Source organism: Apodemus sylvaticus, chromosome 23 (genome assembly GCF_947179515.1).
Source record: "Apodemus sylvaticus chromosome 23, mApoSyl1.1, whole genome shotgun sequence".
NCBI classification, from domain to species: Eukaryota; Metazoa; Chordata; class Mammalia; order Rodentia; family Muridae; genus Apodemus; species Apodemus sylvaticus.
The window spans coordinates 350349-367679 of NC_067494.1; the positions used below are offsets into that span (position 1 = coordinate 350349).

Below are 17331 nucleotides of genomic sequence, written 5' to 3' on the forward strand. Positions count from 1 at the left end.
GCTTTCATTGTGTCCCATAGATTTGTGTATGTTTTGCCTTCAATTTTGTTAAATTCTAAAAAATCTTTGATTTCTTTCTTTATTTATTCCTTTACCAAAGTATCATTGAGTAGAGTATTGTTCAGTTTCCATATATATGTGGGCTTTCTGTTGTTTTTATTGTTATTAAAGACCACTTTTACTCCATAGTGATCTGATAGGAGGTATGGGATTATTTCAATCTTATATTTGTTGAGGTCTGTCTTGTGACCAACTATATGATCGATTTTGGAGAAGGTACTGTGAGGTGCTGAGAAAAAGGTATATTCTTTTGCTTTGGGATGAAAAGTTCTATATATATATATATCTGTTAACTCCAATTGGTCCAAAGCTTCAATTAGTTTCACTGTCTCCCTGTTTAGTTTCTGTTTTCCTGATCAGTCCATTGAGGAGAGTGGAGTGTTGAAGTCAGCCACTATTATTGTATTAGGTGCAATGTGTGCTTTGAGCTTTAGTAAAGTTTCTTTTATGAATGAGGGCACCCTTGTATTTGGAGCATAGATGTTTAGGACTGAGAATTCTTCTTGTTGGATTTTTCCTTTGACCAGTAAGAAGTGACCTTCCATGTCTCTTTTGATGACATTAGGCTGAAAGTCAATTTTATCTGATATTAGAATGGCAACTCCAGCTTGTTTCCTGAGACCATTTGCTTGTAGAATTGTCTTCCAGACTTTTACTCTAAGGTAGTTTTTGTCTTTGACCCTGAGGTGTGTTTCCTGTATGCAGCAAAATATTGGGTCCTTTTTATGTAACCAGTTTGTTAGTCTATGTCTTTTTATTGGGGAATTGAGTCCATTGATGTTAAGAGATATTAAGGAGTAGTGGTTATTGCTTCCCATCATTTTTGATGTTAATTTTATACTTGTGTTGTTATCTTCTTTTGGGTTTGATGAAAGAAGCTTAATATCCTGCTTTTTCCAGGGTATAGTTTCCCTCGTTGTAATTTTCCTCTTAGCACTGCTTTCATTGTGTCCCATAGATTTGTGTATGTTTTGCCTTCAATTTTGTTAAATTCTAAAAAATCTTTGATTTCTTTATTTCTTCCTTTACCAAAGTATCATTGAGTAGAGTATTGTTCAGTTTCCATATATATGTGGGCTTTCTGTTGTTTTTATTGTTATTAAAGACCACTTTCACTCCATAGTGATCTGATAGGAGGTATGGGATTCTCTCTTTGTTTAGTACATTGGGGGTTTTGATTATTATGTGACAGGAGGTAGTTCTGTTCTGGTCCAGTCTGTTTCGAGTTCTGTAGGCTTCTTGTATATTCATGGGCATCTCTCTCTTTAGGTTAGGGAAGTTTTCTTCCATAATTTTGTTGAAGATATTTGCTGGCCCTTTAAGTTGTAAATCTTCACTCTCATCAATGCCTAGTATCCTTAGATTTGGCTTTCTCATTGTGTCCTGGATTTCCTGGATGTTTTGGGTTACAAGCTTTTTGCACTTTGCATTTTCTTTGACTGTTCCCCCCCACTCCCCATTATCCTTTCTAGGGCTGGGTTTGTGGAAAGATATTGTATAAATTTGGTTTTGTCATGGAATATCTTGGTTTCTCCATCTATAGTGATTGAGAGTTTCTCTGGGTATAGTAGTCTTGACTGGCATATGTGTTCTCTTAGAGTCTGCATGAGATCTGCCCAGGATCTGTGATTCTGATAGGTCTTCCTTTATATGTTACTTGCCCTTTTTCTCTTACTGCCCTAAGTTATTCTCTCTTTGTTTAGTACATTGGGGGTTTTGATTATTATGTGACAGGAGGGAGTTCTGTTCTGGTCCAGTCTGTTTCGAGTTCTGTAGGCTTCTTGTATATTCATGGGCATCTCTCTCTTTAGGTTAGGGAAGTTTTCTTCCATAATTTTGTTGAAGATATTTGCTGGCCCTTTAAGTTGTAAATCTTCACTCTCATCAATGCCTAGTATGCTTAGATTTGGCTTTCTCATTGTGTCCTGGATTTCCTGGATGTTTTGGGTTACAAGCTTTTTGCACTTTGCATTTTCTTTTCTTTTCTTTTTTCTTTCTTTCTTTTTTTTTTTTTTTTGTTTTTTTTTTTTGTTTTGTTTTGTTTAACGGCTAAGAGGAGATTTTATTTATTTATTTTTTTTTTACATTTTTTTATTCGATATAATTTATTTACATTTCAAATGATTTCCCTTTTCTAGCCCCCCCACTCCCCGAATGTCCCATAAGCCCCCTTCTCTTCCCCTGTCCTCCCACCCACCCCTTCCCACTTCCCCATTCTGGTTTTGCCGAATACTGTTTCACTGAGTCTTTCCAGAACCAGGGGCCACTCCTCTTTTCTTCTTGTACCTCATTTGATGTGTGGATTATGTTTTGGGTATTCCAGTTTTCTAGGTTAATATCCACTTATTAGTGAGTGCATACCATGATTCACCTTTTGAGTCTGGGTTACCTCACTTAGTATGATATTCTCTAGCTCCATCCATTTGCCTAAGAATTTCATGAATTCATTGTTTCTAATGGCTGAATAGTACTCCATTGTGTAGATATACCACATTTTTTGCATCCACTCTTCTGTTGAGGGATACCTGGGTTCTTTCCAGCATCTGGCAATTATAAATAGGGCTGCTATGAACACAGTAGAACATGTATCCTTATTACATGGTGGGGAGTCTTCTGGGTATATGCCCAGGAGTGGTATAGCAGGATCTTCTGGAAGTGAGGTGCCCAGTTTTCGGAGGAACCGCCAGACTGCTTTCCAGAGTGGTTGTACCAATTTGCAACCCCACCAGCAGTGGAGGAGTGTTCCTCTTTCTCCACACCCTCTCCAACACCTGCTGTCTCCTGAATTTTTAATCTTAGCCATTCTGACTGGTGTAAGATGAAATTTACACCAGGTTGTTTTGATTTGCATTTCCCTAATGACTAATGAAGTTGAGCATTTTTTAAGATGCTTCTCTGCCATCCGAAGTTCTTCAGGTGAGAATTCTTTGTTTAACTCTGTACCCCAACTTCAGCAAAGTGGCAGGTTATAAAATCAACTCAAGCAAATCAGTGGCCTTCCTATACTCAAAGGATAAGCAGGCTGAGAAAGAAATTAGGGAAATGACCCCCTTCACAATAGCCACAAACAGTATAAAGTATCTTGGGGTGACTCTTACCAAACATGTGAAAGATCTGTATGACAAGAACTTCAACACTCTGAAGAAGGAAATGGAAGAAGACCTCAAAAAATGGGAAAACCTCCCATGCTCATGGATCGGTAGAATCAATATAGTTAAAATGGCCATTTTGCCTAAAGCACTATACAGATTCAATGCAATACCCATCAAAATCCCAACTCAATTCTTCACAGAGTTAGAAAGAGCAATTATCAAATTCATCCGGAACAACAAAAAACCCAGGATAGCTAAAACTATTCTCAGCAACAAAAGAAAATCTGGGGGAATCAGTATCCCTGACCTCAAGCAATACTACAGAGCAATAGTGTTAAAAACTGCATGGTATTGGTACAGTGACAGGCAGGAGGATCAATGGAACAGGATTGAAGATCCAGAAATGAACCCACACACCTATGGCCACTTGATCCTCGACAAAGAGGCTGAAAACATCCAATGGAAAAAAGATAGCCTTTTCAACAAATGGTGCTGGTTCAACTGGAGGTCAGCATGCAGAAGAATGCGAATTGATCCATCCATGTCTCCTTGTACTAAGCTCAACTCCAAATGGATCAAGGACCTCCACATAAAGCCAGACACTCTGAAGCTAATAGAAAAGAAACTGGGGAAGACCCTTGAGGACATCGGTACAGGGAGAAAGTTTCTGAACAGAACACCAATAGCGTATGCTCTAAGAGCAAGAATTGACAAATGGGACCTCATAAAATTACAAAGTTTCTGTAAGACAAAGGACACCATCAAGAGGACAAATCGGCAACCAACAAATTGGGAAAAGATCTTCACTAATCCTACATCAGATAGAGGGCTAATATCCAATATATATAAAGAACTCAAGAAGTTAGACTCCAGAAAACCAAACAACCCTATTAAAAAATGGGGCACTTTGCATTTTCTTTGACTGTTGAGTCCAGGATTTCTATGGTATCTTCGGCATCTGAGATTCTTTCTTCTATCTCTTGTATTCTGTTGTTGATATTTTCATCTATGGTCCCTGATTTCTTCCCAAGGTTTTCTATCTCCAAAGTTGTCTCCCTTTGTGCTTTCTTAGTTGTTTCTACTTCTGTTTTTAGATCCTGGAACTTTTTCGCTCAGTTCTGTTATTTGCTTGTTTGTGTTTTCCTCTAATTCTTTGAGAGATTTTTGTGTTTCCTCTTTCATGACTTCTGCCTGTTGATCAAAGTTCTCCTGTATTTTTTTTAAAGTGATTTTTGCATTTCTTCCTTATTGGCTACAAACTTCTGACCCATATTGTCCTGAATTTCTTTAAGTGATTTTTGTGTTTCTCTTGTAAGGGCTTCTAGCTTTTGATCATTTTTCTTCTGAATTTCTTTAAGAGATTTATTTATGTCCTTCATGTGTTCCTCTAAGAACATCCTTACCAGGGCTTTCAAATCCAACTCTTGTTTTTCTGGTGTGTTGGGGTATCCAGAACTTGCTATTGTTGGAAAATTGGGTTCAGATGCTGCCATAATGCCTTGGTTTCTGTTAGTAGCGTTCCTAAGCTTGCCTTTAGCCATCTAGTTCTCACTGGTGTTAGATGGTTTTATTATCACTGGCTGGTGCCACAAAGTATTGTGGACCTTTAGGGCTATTTCTGCGACACTGGATGACTGGGTTTCCTCGGGCACAGATTACTGATATGCTGCCTTCCTCTTTTGTGCCTTTGGAGCCCTGCTCAGTCTTGCCTCGAGAAATGTTATACTTGGGTTGTCAAGGTGAACCAGGTGTTTTCAGACTGCTCTGTTAAGGAGCAAAGATGGTGAGTGGGGGGTCTCTCTCTCTGTTGATTCTCACATAGGATACAGGGCCCAAGACCAACTGGCTTGCAGATAAACCGCCTATGTTCTCAGGTCCTGAGCACAGGCAGACCCCTGGAGATTTGCACCCCCAGAGATCTTAAGCTCAGGATAATACAGTACCTACTGATGTTTTTCTGCCCTGGCAGGCCACAAAGATGGCCACAGGAGTTGCTCCCTCTGCTGTTCTCTGCGAAGGATACAGGCCCCACGACCTACCAGCTGGGAGATGAACCACCTGTGTGCTCAGTTCCTGGGCACAGGCAGACCTCTGGCAGTTTGCACCCCCAGAGATCTAAAGCTCGGAGTGATACAGTACCTAGTGAAGCTCTTCTGCTCTGGCAGGCAATGAATATGGTGGCAGGGACTCTCTCCCTCTGCTGGTCTCCAGGCAGGACACAGGCCCCATGCCCTGCTGACTGGCAGACAAACTGCCTATGTGCTCTGATCTTGGGTGCAGGCAGACCCCTGGTGATTTGCACCCCCAGAGATCTAAAGTTTGGGGTGATACAGTACTTAGTGAAGCTCTTCTGCCCCAGCTGGCAGTGAATATGGCCGTGGGGAGTCTCTCCCTTTGCTGGTCTCCAGATGTTGATATTGTTTTGTTTTTGGAGAAATCATAATCCATGCAACAATTCCTTTACCTTTCATTAACAACCCAGCATTTTGATTCATATACTGGTATACTCTATCTATGTAATTAATATGGAAGTAATATTAATTTGTAATAATGATTTGTCTATTTTGTGTATATATTTAGTAGTAGTACTGGCAGAAGATGTAGTGGATCTATTTTTTTTTAAAGGAATCCCTTTATCTTTAAACTGTTAAATTAATTGTCAGTCTTATCTACAATATATACATTTTCCAGTAACACATCTCATTTAAATTTGATTTTGCAAGAGATGGATATCCATTTATCTGACTGTGTCTTTACTCAAGTCAATGCTTTCTCCCATTGTAAAGTTCAGGAACAGTTACAGAACTTACACTTTCATAGCAAGAAAAGTTTGTCTCCTCACTCTCCACAGAATATATTAGAAGAATATATTATAAGAAGTGCTTGTGCTATAGCAGTTCCAAAGTCAGAAGCTAAGAGCCCTTCAGCAAATGACACTGATAAAAATGGACAAGCTAGTTCCAACTCTCACTTTGCTGAGACAGGCATTGGGAAGTGTTTGGTTGACATTAAACATATGGAAGTAGAATCTTTTTCTGAGTGCACGAGCCATGTTTGGTGTGTGTGTGTGTGTGTGTGTTTTCCATCCTTCCTTCTCTGTTTTCTTCTTTTAGAAGAGGGCTTTTAGTATAGATGACTTTTTTTTAAATAGGAATAATTTTTGAAGAAATAATAGGTGATAACCAATGAACTGATAATTTGCTATCCTTAATATATTTTTAAAACTTAGGAAATAAATATACCTGATAAGTATTAGTAACTAATGTCAACTTACCTCCTCTTTAATATGTAAGGAAAAGAACAATTTATAAATATTATAGAATTATTAAAAAGCAAATATAACACAGATACATTGTTCAGAAATGCCTACAATTATACCAAGATCAAGAATATTAGACTAAAACAAATAACAAAAAGCAGAACACTGAGTTCTTGAGAGAAAGCATATAAATGAGCAAAAGGTAAGGAGCTCACCTTTATCTTTCTTTGAATGTGAGACATCTTTGGAATCTTCTGAAAAGAACAAAATTGAAGAGTCATAAGAAAACATGTCATAATGAACATCATGACAATAATATTGAATAATAGCAAGTATTTTAGAGAAAAAGAAGCTATTTTACTTTCTTGGTTGGAAATTGAGTTGGTTACTCACCAGAGAAAAGTTATAGAGTTTTTCAAAACCATGAAAAAATTATCTAGCATATAGTATTCAGCTTTTTCACTTGGAAGTACATGTTATTGTGTGCTTAAACTTTTTTAAGACAGCAACTTGTAAGACTGTTCAGTTGTTAAAGTGTGTGTAGGTATGAAGGTTTGGGTCTAGGTGGCAAGAATAAAGGTAACATGTGGTGCACAGCTATAATCCTAACCCTAGGGATGAGGAAGCAGGAAGATCCCTGGAGCTGGCTGACAGCTAGTCTTCCCAAATCAATGAGCACCTGATCAAAAAATCAAAGTGGAGAGCTATGCAGGAAAACACTGATATAGACATGTAGATTCAACAAGCATGTGTACACACCTGCAAGAACCTACACATGTGCACATAAAAGCAACATAAAGCCATAAAATGCAAGCACACCCTGCACACACATGATTCTCTAAGACAACAAATTGTAAAGTTTTTAATATAAAGGTTAGCTGTGCCAATTTATTGTTAAATAGCTTAATCCTCATAGTTAGATCTCAATGCATATGCATATTAAATCACACATGTATATGTAAAATGTACAATTTGCATTTAATAAATGTATCTCAAGGAAACTAGAAAAATAATCTGAGGTGAAAATCAGAGACATAAATAGTAATTAAGTTATATTATTAAAATCAATTGCTCTTTTATACATTCTGGCTTGCAGGAACACATGGAATCCAGTGGAAATATTTTTAAATCAGAGATAACACTAACAAAATATATTTGAGCAATCCTTTGAATTTCATTGCAAATTTTTAGTATTTATTTTTATTTACTCAGAGTTTACATACTATATTTTAACTGATACATGGAAAAGGGAAAAGGTAGGTCAGCATTTTTCTGATATAAAAAATGTATGTGTACATGTGTGTATATATATTTATGTATGTGTGTGATATGTGTGTATGATATATATATATATGTGTGTATGTATGTGTGTGCGTATATGCTGCATATATGTACATGTGTGTATGTATGTATGGGTTGTTTATGTATGTGTATATGTTTGTATGTATGTGTATATGTATGTATGCCCAGGTCCTATTCTCCCTTTTAAAATTCTGTTTTCTCACTTTATAAGAGGGCTTTTACTATAGTTAACTTTTTTTAAAGCTGTTCCTAATAAAATAAGGGATTTGTACTACTTGATCAATTTGTCTTTATACATGATAATTTTAAAAGAATGTTTCTGAATATTTGCCAATAAAATTCTCAAATAATTACTTTTTAATAATGCCTTCTTACTGTATAGTTTAAAAATATAAAAGTATCAAAATATTTCTATCAAATAAATGTTGCTTAGAAATGCCAATAACTATATCAAGAGATCAAGAACATTAGACTTAAAAAAAGGAACATTAGATTAAACCAAACAAGCCATAAAATGCAAAATATTGCATCCTTAAGAGAAAGTGTATAAATAACGCACTCACCTTTATTTTTCTTTGAAGCTGGTGCATCTTTGGAATCTTCTAGAGAAAAATGAAAAATAAATCACAGTCTAAGTGCTTTTTGTTTTCTCAAAAGGAAAATACTTAAAGATTTATTTTTATTTGTTTATTTTTGGAGTTACAGGTCTCTCTAATCCTAAATTCAGCTTCTTTTTTATTTATTTATTTATTTATTTTTTAACTTTTTTTGAATTCGATATATATTTTTTATTTACATTTCAAATGATTTCCCCTTTTCTAGCTCTCCACTCCCCGAAAGTCCCATAAGTCCCCTTCTCTCCCCCTGTCCTCCCACCCACCCCTTCCCACTTCCCCGTTCTGGTTTTGCCGAATACTGCTTCACTGAGTCTTTCCAGAACAAGGGGCCACTCCTCCTTTCTTCTTGTGCCTCATTTGATGTGTGGATTATGTTTGGGGTATTCCAGTTTTCTAGGTTAATATCCACTTATAAGTGAGTGCATACCATGATTCACCTTTTGAGTCTGGGTTACCTCACTTAGTATGATGTTCTCTAGCTCCATCCATTTGCCTAAGAATTTCATGAATTCATTGTTTCTAATGGCTGAATAGTACTCCATTGTGTAGATATACCACATTTTTTGCATCCACTCTTCTGTTGAGGGATACCTGGGTTCTTTCCAGCATCTGGCAATTATAAATAGGGCTGCTATGAACACAGTAGAGCATGTATCCTTATTACATGGTGGGGAATCCTCTGGGTATATGCCCAGGAGTGGTATAGCAGGATCTTCTGGAAGTGAGGTGCCCAGTTTTCGGAGGAACTGCCAGACTGATTTCCAGAGTGATTGTACCAATTTGCAACCCCACCAGCAGTGGAGGAGTGTTCCTCTTTCTCCACATCCTTGTCAACACCTGCTGTCTCCTGAATTTTTAATCTTAGCCATTCTGACTGGTGTGAGGTGAAATCTCAGGGTTGTTTTGATTTGCATTTCCCTAATGACTAATGAAGTTGAGCATTTTTTAAGATGCTTCTCCACCATCTGAAGTTCTTCAGGTGAGAATTCTTTGTTTAACTCTGTACCCCATTTTTTAATAGGCTTGTTCGGTTTTCTGGAGTCTAACTTCTTGAGTTCTTTATATATATTGGATATTAGCCCTCTATCTGATGTAGGATTGGTGGAGATCTTTTCCCAATTTGTTGGTTGCCGATTTGTCTTTTTGATGGTGTCCTTTGCCTTACAGAAACTTTGTAATTTTATGAGGTCCCATTTGTCAATTCTTGATCTTAGAGCATACGCTATTGGTGTTCTGTTCAGAAACTTTCTCCCTGCACCGATGTCCTCAAGGGTCTTCCCCAGTTTCTTTTCTTTTTTTTTTTTTTTTTTTTTTTTTTTTTTATTTGATATAATTTATTTACATTTCAAATGATTTCCCCTTTTCTAGCCCCCCCCCCCACTCCCCGAAAGTCCCGTAAGCCCCCTTCTCTTCCCCTGTCCTCCCTCCCACCCCTTCCCAGTTCCCCGTTCTGGTTTTGCCAAATACTGTTTCACTGAGTCTTTCCAGAACCAGGGACCACTCCTGCTTTCTTCTTGTATCTCATTTGATGTGTGGATTATGTTTTGGGTATTCCAGTTTTCTAGGTTAATAACCACTTATTAGTGAGTGCATACCATGATTCACCTTTTGAGTCTGGGTTACCTCACTTAGTATGATGTTCTCTAGCTCCATCCATTTGCCTAAGAATTTCATGAATTCATTGTTTCTAATGGCTGAATAGTACTCCATTGTGTAGATATACCACATTTTTTGTATCCACTCTTCTGTTGAGGGATACCTGGGTTCTTTCCAGCATCTGGCAATTATAAATAGGGCTGCTATGAACATAGTAGAGCATGTATCCTTATTACATGGTGGGGAATCCTCTGGGTATATGCCCAGGAGTGGTATAGCAGGATCTTCTGGAAGTGAGGTGCCCAGTTTTCGGAGGAACCGCCAGACTGCTTTCCAGAGTGGTTGTACCAATTTGCAACCCCACCAGCAGTGGAGGAGTGTTCCTCTTTCTCCGCACCCTCTCCAACACCTGCTGTCTCCTGAATTTTTAATCTTAGCCATTCTGACTGGTGTGAGGTGAAATCTCAGGGTTGTTTTGATTTGCATTTCCCTAATGACTAATGAAGTTGAGCATTTTTTAAGATGCTTCTCCACCATCTGAAGTTCTTCAGGTGAGAATTCTTTGTTTAACTCTGTACCCCATTTTTTAATAGGCTTGTTCGGTTTTCTGGAGTCTAACTTCTTGAGTTCTTTATATATATTGGATATTAGCCCTCTATCTGATGTAGGATTGGTGGAGATCTTTTCCCAATTTGTTGGTTGCCGATTTGTCTTTTTGATGGTGTCCTTTGCCTTACAGAAACTTTGTAATTTTATGAGGTCCCATTTGTCAATTCTTGATCTTAGAGCATACGCTATTGGTGTTCTGTTCAGAAACTTTCTCCCTGCACCGATGTCCTCAAGGGTCTTCCCCAGTTTCTTTTCTATTAGCTTCAGAGTGTCTGGCTTTATGTGGAGGTCCTTGATCCATTTGGATTTGTCAGCTTCTTTTTATATAAAAATTTTAATTTTTATCTTTAAACTATGGACTACATAATTTGCAAAGGAGACTGTACCAAACAATGATCAAAGAAGAATTATCCATTCTATGCCTTTTCTTTTTTCTAGTCACTCAGAAATATAATGTTACCAGCTATGATTGTTGTTCGCTGCCTCACATTGTTTTTAACCATGCCACTATAGTCTACTTTCCCTTCCACAAATATACAAGCCCCCTTTTTCACATACTGATATGCCACATCTCTGATGCCTGGTCAAAACCCTGATATTCTGTGTCATGTTGTTTTGACTGATGTCACCTATTTGATATACTTTACTGTACGTGATTGCTACATCTCATTTGTTGCTATAGAAAATATCATGACTGGGATTTTTCCTTCTACCTGTCTCAATACAGAGTCCTGAGCTACTCATGCAAGCAACTGAACATGATTCAGAGATTGTTCAAGAGCCAAACTGCTAGCTAGTTCAGACTCATGCCATACAAACTGCTGAAATACTGGTAACACAGGTTTTCTAAATGTGGCTTCAATTTTTCTTACAAACTAATCTTTAGGCTTTTTCTTTCTAGTTAGCACTGCGTGAGTCTGGCTCCTCAGCCTCGCCATGGGGATAAAAGGGTGCTTTTCTCCTACAGTGGTGCTTTCAGGCAGCACAGGGGACCTCGACACACTCAGACTCCTGCAAAGAGTCACACACCTCCTCCAGAGGCCTGTATGCACTCATGCACAACATACAAGTTTGTCTCCCTAAATGTAGCTTCAAGCATTCTGATTTGCAAAATCGGTGTAGAGGGGACAACACTAAGCTTCTCTAAAAACAAGGGCACAAAGGACTGTAAGCATGACTTCAAATGTTTCTAACACTCTGCTCTATCCCCTATGCCTGCATTTCTTGTAGACAGGATAAATTTAGGGTTGAAAGATTTCTGGGTGGGTTGGTGTTTCTATTGTTCCACTGGGGTTTTTGCCTGGCTACAAAGGGTGGCCTCTTCATGTTTCAAATCTTCAGTATAGGGAGTAACAGCTAAGGTTACCCCCATTGATTCTTGCTCACCTCCCTTATTCCAGGTCTCTGTTTATTACTGGAGGTGCCTCCACTCCACCTCCTCACCCTTACCACTTGCAGGCATTCTTTTTTTCTTTTTTTGACATTAATTTCTTTATTAGATATTTTCTTTATTTACATTTCAAATGTTATCCCCTTTCCTCCTTTCCCCTCTGAAAACCCCTGTTCCATCTGCCTTTCCCATGCTCTATAACTCACCAATTCCTACTTCCCTATTCTGATATCCACCTATCTAGGAAAACAAGCCTTCACAGATCCAACTTTCCTTTCATTGATGTCTAACAAGGTCATCCTCTGTTGCACGTATGACTGGAGCCACTGGTCCCTCCATGTGTACTCTTTGGTTGATGGTTTCATTCCTGGGAGTTCTGGGGGTAGTGGTTGGTTTATATTTTTGTTCCTCCTATGGGGCTGAAAACACCTCCAGCTCCTTGGATCCTCTCTCTAGCTCCTCCACTGGGAACCCTGTGCACAGTCCAGTGGTTCACTGAGAGAATCTACCTCTGTATTTGTCAGGAACAGGCAGAGCCTCTCAGGAAACAGTTGTATCAGGCCCCTGTCAGCAAACACTTGTTGGCATCCACAACAGTGTCTGAGTTTGGTAACTGTATATGGGATGGATCCCCAGATGGGGCAGTCACTAGATGGCCTTTTCTTCAGTCTCTGCTCCACACTTTGTCTCTGTATCTCCTCCCATGGGTATTTTGTTCCATCTTCTAAGAAGGACCAAAGTATGCACACTCTGGTCTTCCTTCTTCTTGAGCTTCATGTGGTCTGTGAATTATATCTTGGGTATTCCGAACTTCTGGGCTAGTATCCACTTATTAGTGAGTGCATACCATGTGTGTTCTTTTGTGACTGGGTTACCTCACTCAGGATGATATTTTCTAATACCACCCACTTGCCTACGAATTTCATGTATTCATTGTTTTTAATAGCTGTGTATTACTCCATGTGTAAATATACCACAATTTCTGTATTCATTCCTCTGCTGAGAGACATCTGGGTTCTTTCCAGCGTCTGGTTATTATAAAAAAGGCTGCTATGAACATTGTGAACCATGTGTCCTTATTACATGTAGGAGGATCTTCTGGGTATATGCCCAGGAGTGGTATAGCTGTGTCCTCAGGTAGTACTATGTACAATTATCTGAGGAACTGCCAAACTGATTTCCAGAGTGGTTGCACTAGCTTTCAATTCACAAGCATTGGAGGAGTACTCTTCTTTCTGCACATCCATGCCAGCATCTGCTCTCAACTGAGTTTTTGATCTTAGCCATTTGACTGGTGTGAGGTGAAATCTCTGTTGCTGCCTGCAGCTACAGGTGAACCAGAGACCTGAAAGAGAATTCTGGGGGCATTTCCCTGGTAACTAAAGATGTTTAACATTTCTTAAGGTGCTTCTCAGCCATTTGGTATTCCTCAGTTGAGAATTTTTTGTTTAGCTCTGTACCCCATTTTTAATAGGGTTATTTGGTTCTCTGGAGTCTAACAGGAATCCTGAGTTCTTTGTACATATTGGATAATATGTACATAGTCCTCTATCAGATGTAGATTTGGAAAAGATATTTTCCCAAACTGTTGCTGTTTTGCCCTATTTACAGTGTCCTTTGCCTTACAGAAGCTTTGCAATTTTTTGAGGTCCAATTTGCCAGTTCTTGGTCTTAGAACATAAGCTATTGGTGTCCTATTCAGGAACTTTCCCCCTGTGCCTATGTGTTCGAGGGTCTCCCCCACTTTGTTTTCTATTAGTTTCATTAGATCTGAATTTAAGTGGAGGTCCTTGATCCACTTGGACTTGAACTTTATACAAGGAGATAAGAATGGACCAATTTGCATTCTTCTACATGCTAACCACCGACTGAACCAGCACCATTTGATGAAAATGTCTTTTTCCACTGCATGGTTTTAGCTCCTTTGTCAAAGATCAAGTGATCATATGTGTGTAGGTTAATTTCTTGGTCTTCAATTCTATTCCACTGATCTATCTGCCTGTTACTGTACCAATACCGTGTAGTTTTTATCACAATTGCTCTGTATATAGTTTGAGGACAGAGATGGTGATTCTGCCAGAATTTCTTTTATTGTTGAGAATAGGTTTTGCTCTCCTCAGATTTTTGTAATTCCAGATGAATTTGCAAATTGCTCTTTCTAACTCTCTGAAGAATTGAGTTGCAATTTTGATGGGGATTGCATTGAATTTTTGGATTGCTTTTGGCATGATGGCCATTTTTACTATATTAATCCTGACAATCCATGAGCATGAGAGATCTTCTCATCTTCTGAGATCTTCCCTTTCTTTCTTCAGAGACTTGAAGTTCTTGTCATACAGATCTTTCACTTGTTTAGATAGAGCATGCCAAGATATTTTATATTATTTGTAACTATTGTGAAGGGTGTTGTTTCTCTAATATCTTTCTCAGCCTGTTTATCCTTTGAGTAGAGGAGGGCCACTCATTTGTTCGAGTTAATTTTATATCCAGCCACTTTTCTGAAGTTGTTTTTCAGGTTTAGGAGTTCTCTGTTGGAATTTTTGGGGTCACTTTTGTATGTTATCATATCATCTGCAAATAATGATATTTTGAATTCTTCCTTTCCAATTTGTGTCCCTTTCACCTCCATTTGTTGTCTAATTGCTCTGGCTAGTTCTTTGAGTTATATATTGAATAGGTATGGAGATAGTGGGCAGCCTTGTCTAAATTTTAGTGGGAATGCTTCAAGTTTCTTTCCATTTAGCTTGATGTTGGCTACTGGTTTGCTGTATATTGCTTTTACTATGTTTAGGTATGGACTTTGAATTCCTGATCTTTCTAAGACTTTTATCCTGAAAGGGTTTTTGGATTTTGTCAAATGCCATCTCATCATCTAATGAAATGTTCATGTGGTTTTTTTTCTCTGAGTTTGTTTATTTAGTGGATTAAGTTGATGGATTGCTATATGCTTGTAGAAGTATGGTTATATGGAATGTCCAGGAAATAAGCAAGGCACTGAGAATGATACTAAATAATAGGTGAACATATGTATGGGCAGAGGGAGGTGCATGCCTTATAGTGAAAATGAAATATCCCAGACAGATGGCATAACATGAGAACTGACAAGAACAGGTCAAATAAAAGGGGAAATTGTTTTAGGGGTATTGATAGTTTGTACATTTTTGAGGTGATGTCAGATAGCTCATATTGACTTCAAGCTCCCTAAGTAACTAAAGCTAAAATTAGACACCTGATTCTTCTGCCTCTACTTTCCAAAAGATGGAGTTACAGGAGTAATCCAGTGTGAGAAGGAATTTGGAATAACTACTTCCTGGTTTCACCAGGATGGGCTAATGAGTAGGAAGAGGATTAAGCCACAAACCCTCAGACCTAAAATGAGTTCTGCCTACAAGATATTCAGGAACAAAGAACAGAGACAGAGAGAATAGCCAATCAATGGCTGCCCCAAATTGAGACCCATTCCCCAGGCAAGAACCAAACTGTGACACTATTAAAGATATCCCCTTATGCTTGTAGACAAGAACCTAGCATAAATCTTCTCTGAAAGGCTTCTCTGAGCAAACACAGATGTACAGAACCATGGCCAAACATTATATGGAGCTTCAGGAGTCTTAGGGAAGAGTTGGGGGAAGGATTGAGGGACCCACAGGAACTTCATAGGAAGAACAACAGGGTCAACTAACCTGGATCTTTTGGGCTCCCAGAGACTGAATCACCAACCGAACAGCAAGTATGGGCTAGACATAGGTTCCCTGCACATATGTAGCAGATGAGAAGCTTGGTCTTCATGCAGGTCCCCCAATAACAGGAGCAGGATCTCATCCTGAATCAGTTGCCTGCTTCCCTGTGGATCCCATTTCCCTAAATGAACAGCCTTATCTGGACTCAGTGGGAGAGGAAGAGGGTAATCCTGATGGGGAGTTGGGGAAGTAGGGGATGTAATATCTAGAGGGGGATTTCCCTTCTCAAAGGAGAAGGGGAGGGTAGAATAGGGGAATGCTCTGTGTGAGGGGATACTAGAAGGGGCTGATATTGGGATTAAAGTAAACAAATAAATAAATTTAATAGAAAAAGACAGTGAAACTGAAAGAGATGGTTGATGATAAGGAACCCATAGTGATGGCTTGGATGGTTAATTTTGTCTTCCCTACTTTAAATCAGCTTTCTGTAGTGGCGACGAAAGTGCACAGAAGACAACTTTGAACAATGAAATTTCAGTGCATTATCAGTTAGATCTATTGTGCTGGATGGATAAGTCTGGGCATCAGAGTAATATGGGCATATGGCCAAGGATGGTCACTTTATGGGAAACAAGTGCCAGGAAAAGAGAAGGATATTTGTTCTAGCTGGATATCTCATTTTTATTCTTTATTTCATGTATGCATCTAGCCTATGACATGATACTGTTGACATTTTGAACACATCTCCCTGTCTAGCTGATTCTCTCTAACTGAATTCACAGAGACACTGAGACACATGGATTCTTTAATTTTGAGACACTTTCCAAACTAGTCAAATTAACAATCAATATTAACCATCACACATATTTAAATATATAAAATTCCCCTGCGGCATTCATAACAGCTCTAATTATTCTTAGCAAAAACAATAAATAAATAAAATTTACCTAAATAATGTATACATTGCTAGCCACACAGTCTCTGCATCTTTTCTGTGCTATCAATCTATTTGAATTGCTGCAGTTCCAAGAGCTAATCATTATTAAGCATTTGGGAACCTTAGGCACAAACACAAAGGAAATTGAGCCTGGAGGTTTATTATTATTATTATTATTACACACTCCTCTTGTTTCATTAGATTCAATGCATTGCTTTCTATTTCTAGAGATATCTGATGCTTCAAATTATTCCTCAACTGACTTTCTGAATTATGCAGAACAAGTTAATACAATATAATATTCTATGAGTTTATACTTTTCCAGGAAAACCCATGCATTCTCCAAGACTAGAATTAGCAGCTAGTTTATCTTAGTCCTTAGGTAGGAGAGCCTCCTCTTATACATTCTATTATTTAAAATGATCATGAGATTTAAAGACAATTAACTGGAACACTGAAAATAGACATAGGATTCTTGAAAATGACCCTAGGCAATAATAAAATATGCAGAGGCCACTCTTAAAATTTGAGTTGTGCACACATCACATAGTGAAGCCAAAAATGTTGAATAAGCATCATGTAGTCCTCTCAGAGTATCCATGCTGTCACTGATAGTGAGATGATTGACTTAAGGAGACTGTCAGAATAACGTAACGTCACCCTTAAATGAATGAGCTCCAGTTGCTGTGACCCAGAGATTAATAAGGAACAGTGGCAAACATTTCACCAAATGCAACTCTACACTAAATTTCTCAACATCAGCAAAGAGGTGAGGACTGTTCAGAATGA

At 38.3% G+C, this 17331-nt stretch overlaps 1 pseudogene; it reads right to left on the minus strand.

Annotated features, from left to right (window-relative positions):
* Window positions 1-10951: 10951 nt before the first annotated feature.
* On the minus strand, window positions 10952-11997 carry LOC127673964 (single-stranded DNA-binding protein, mitochondrial-like; annotated as a pseudogene).
* Window positions 11998-17331: the final 5334 nt, after the last annotated feature.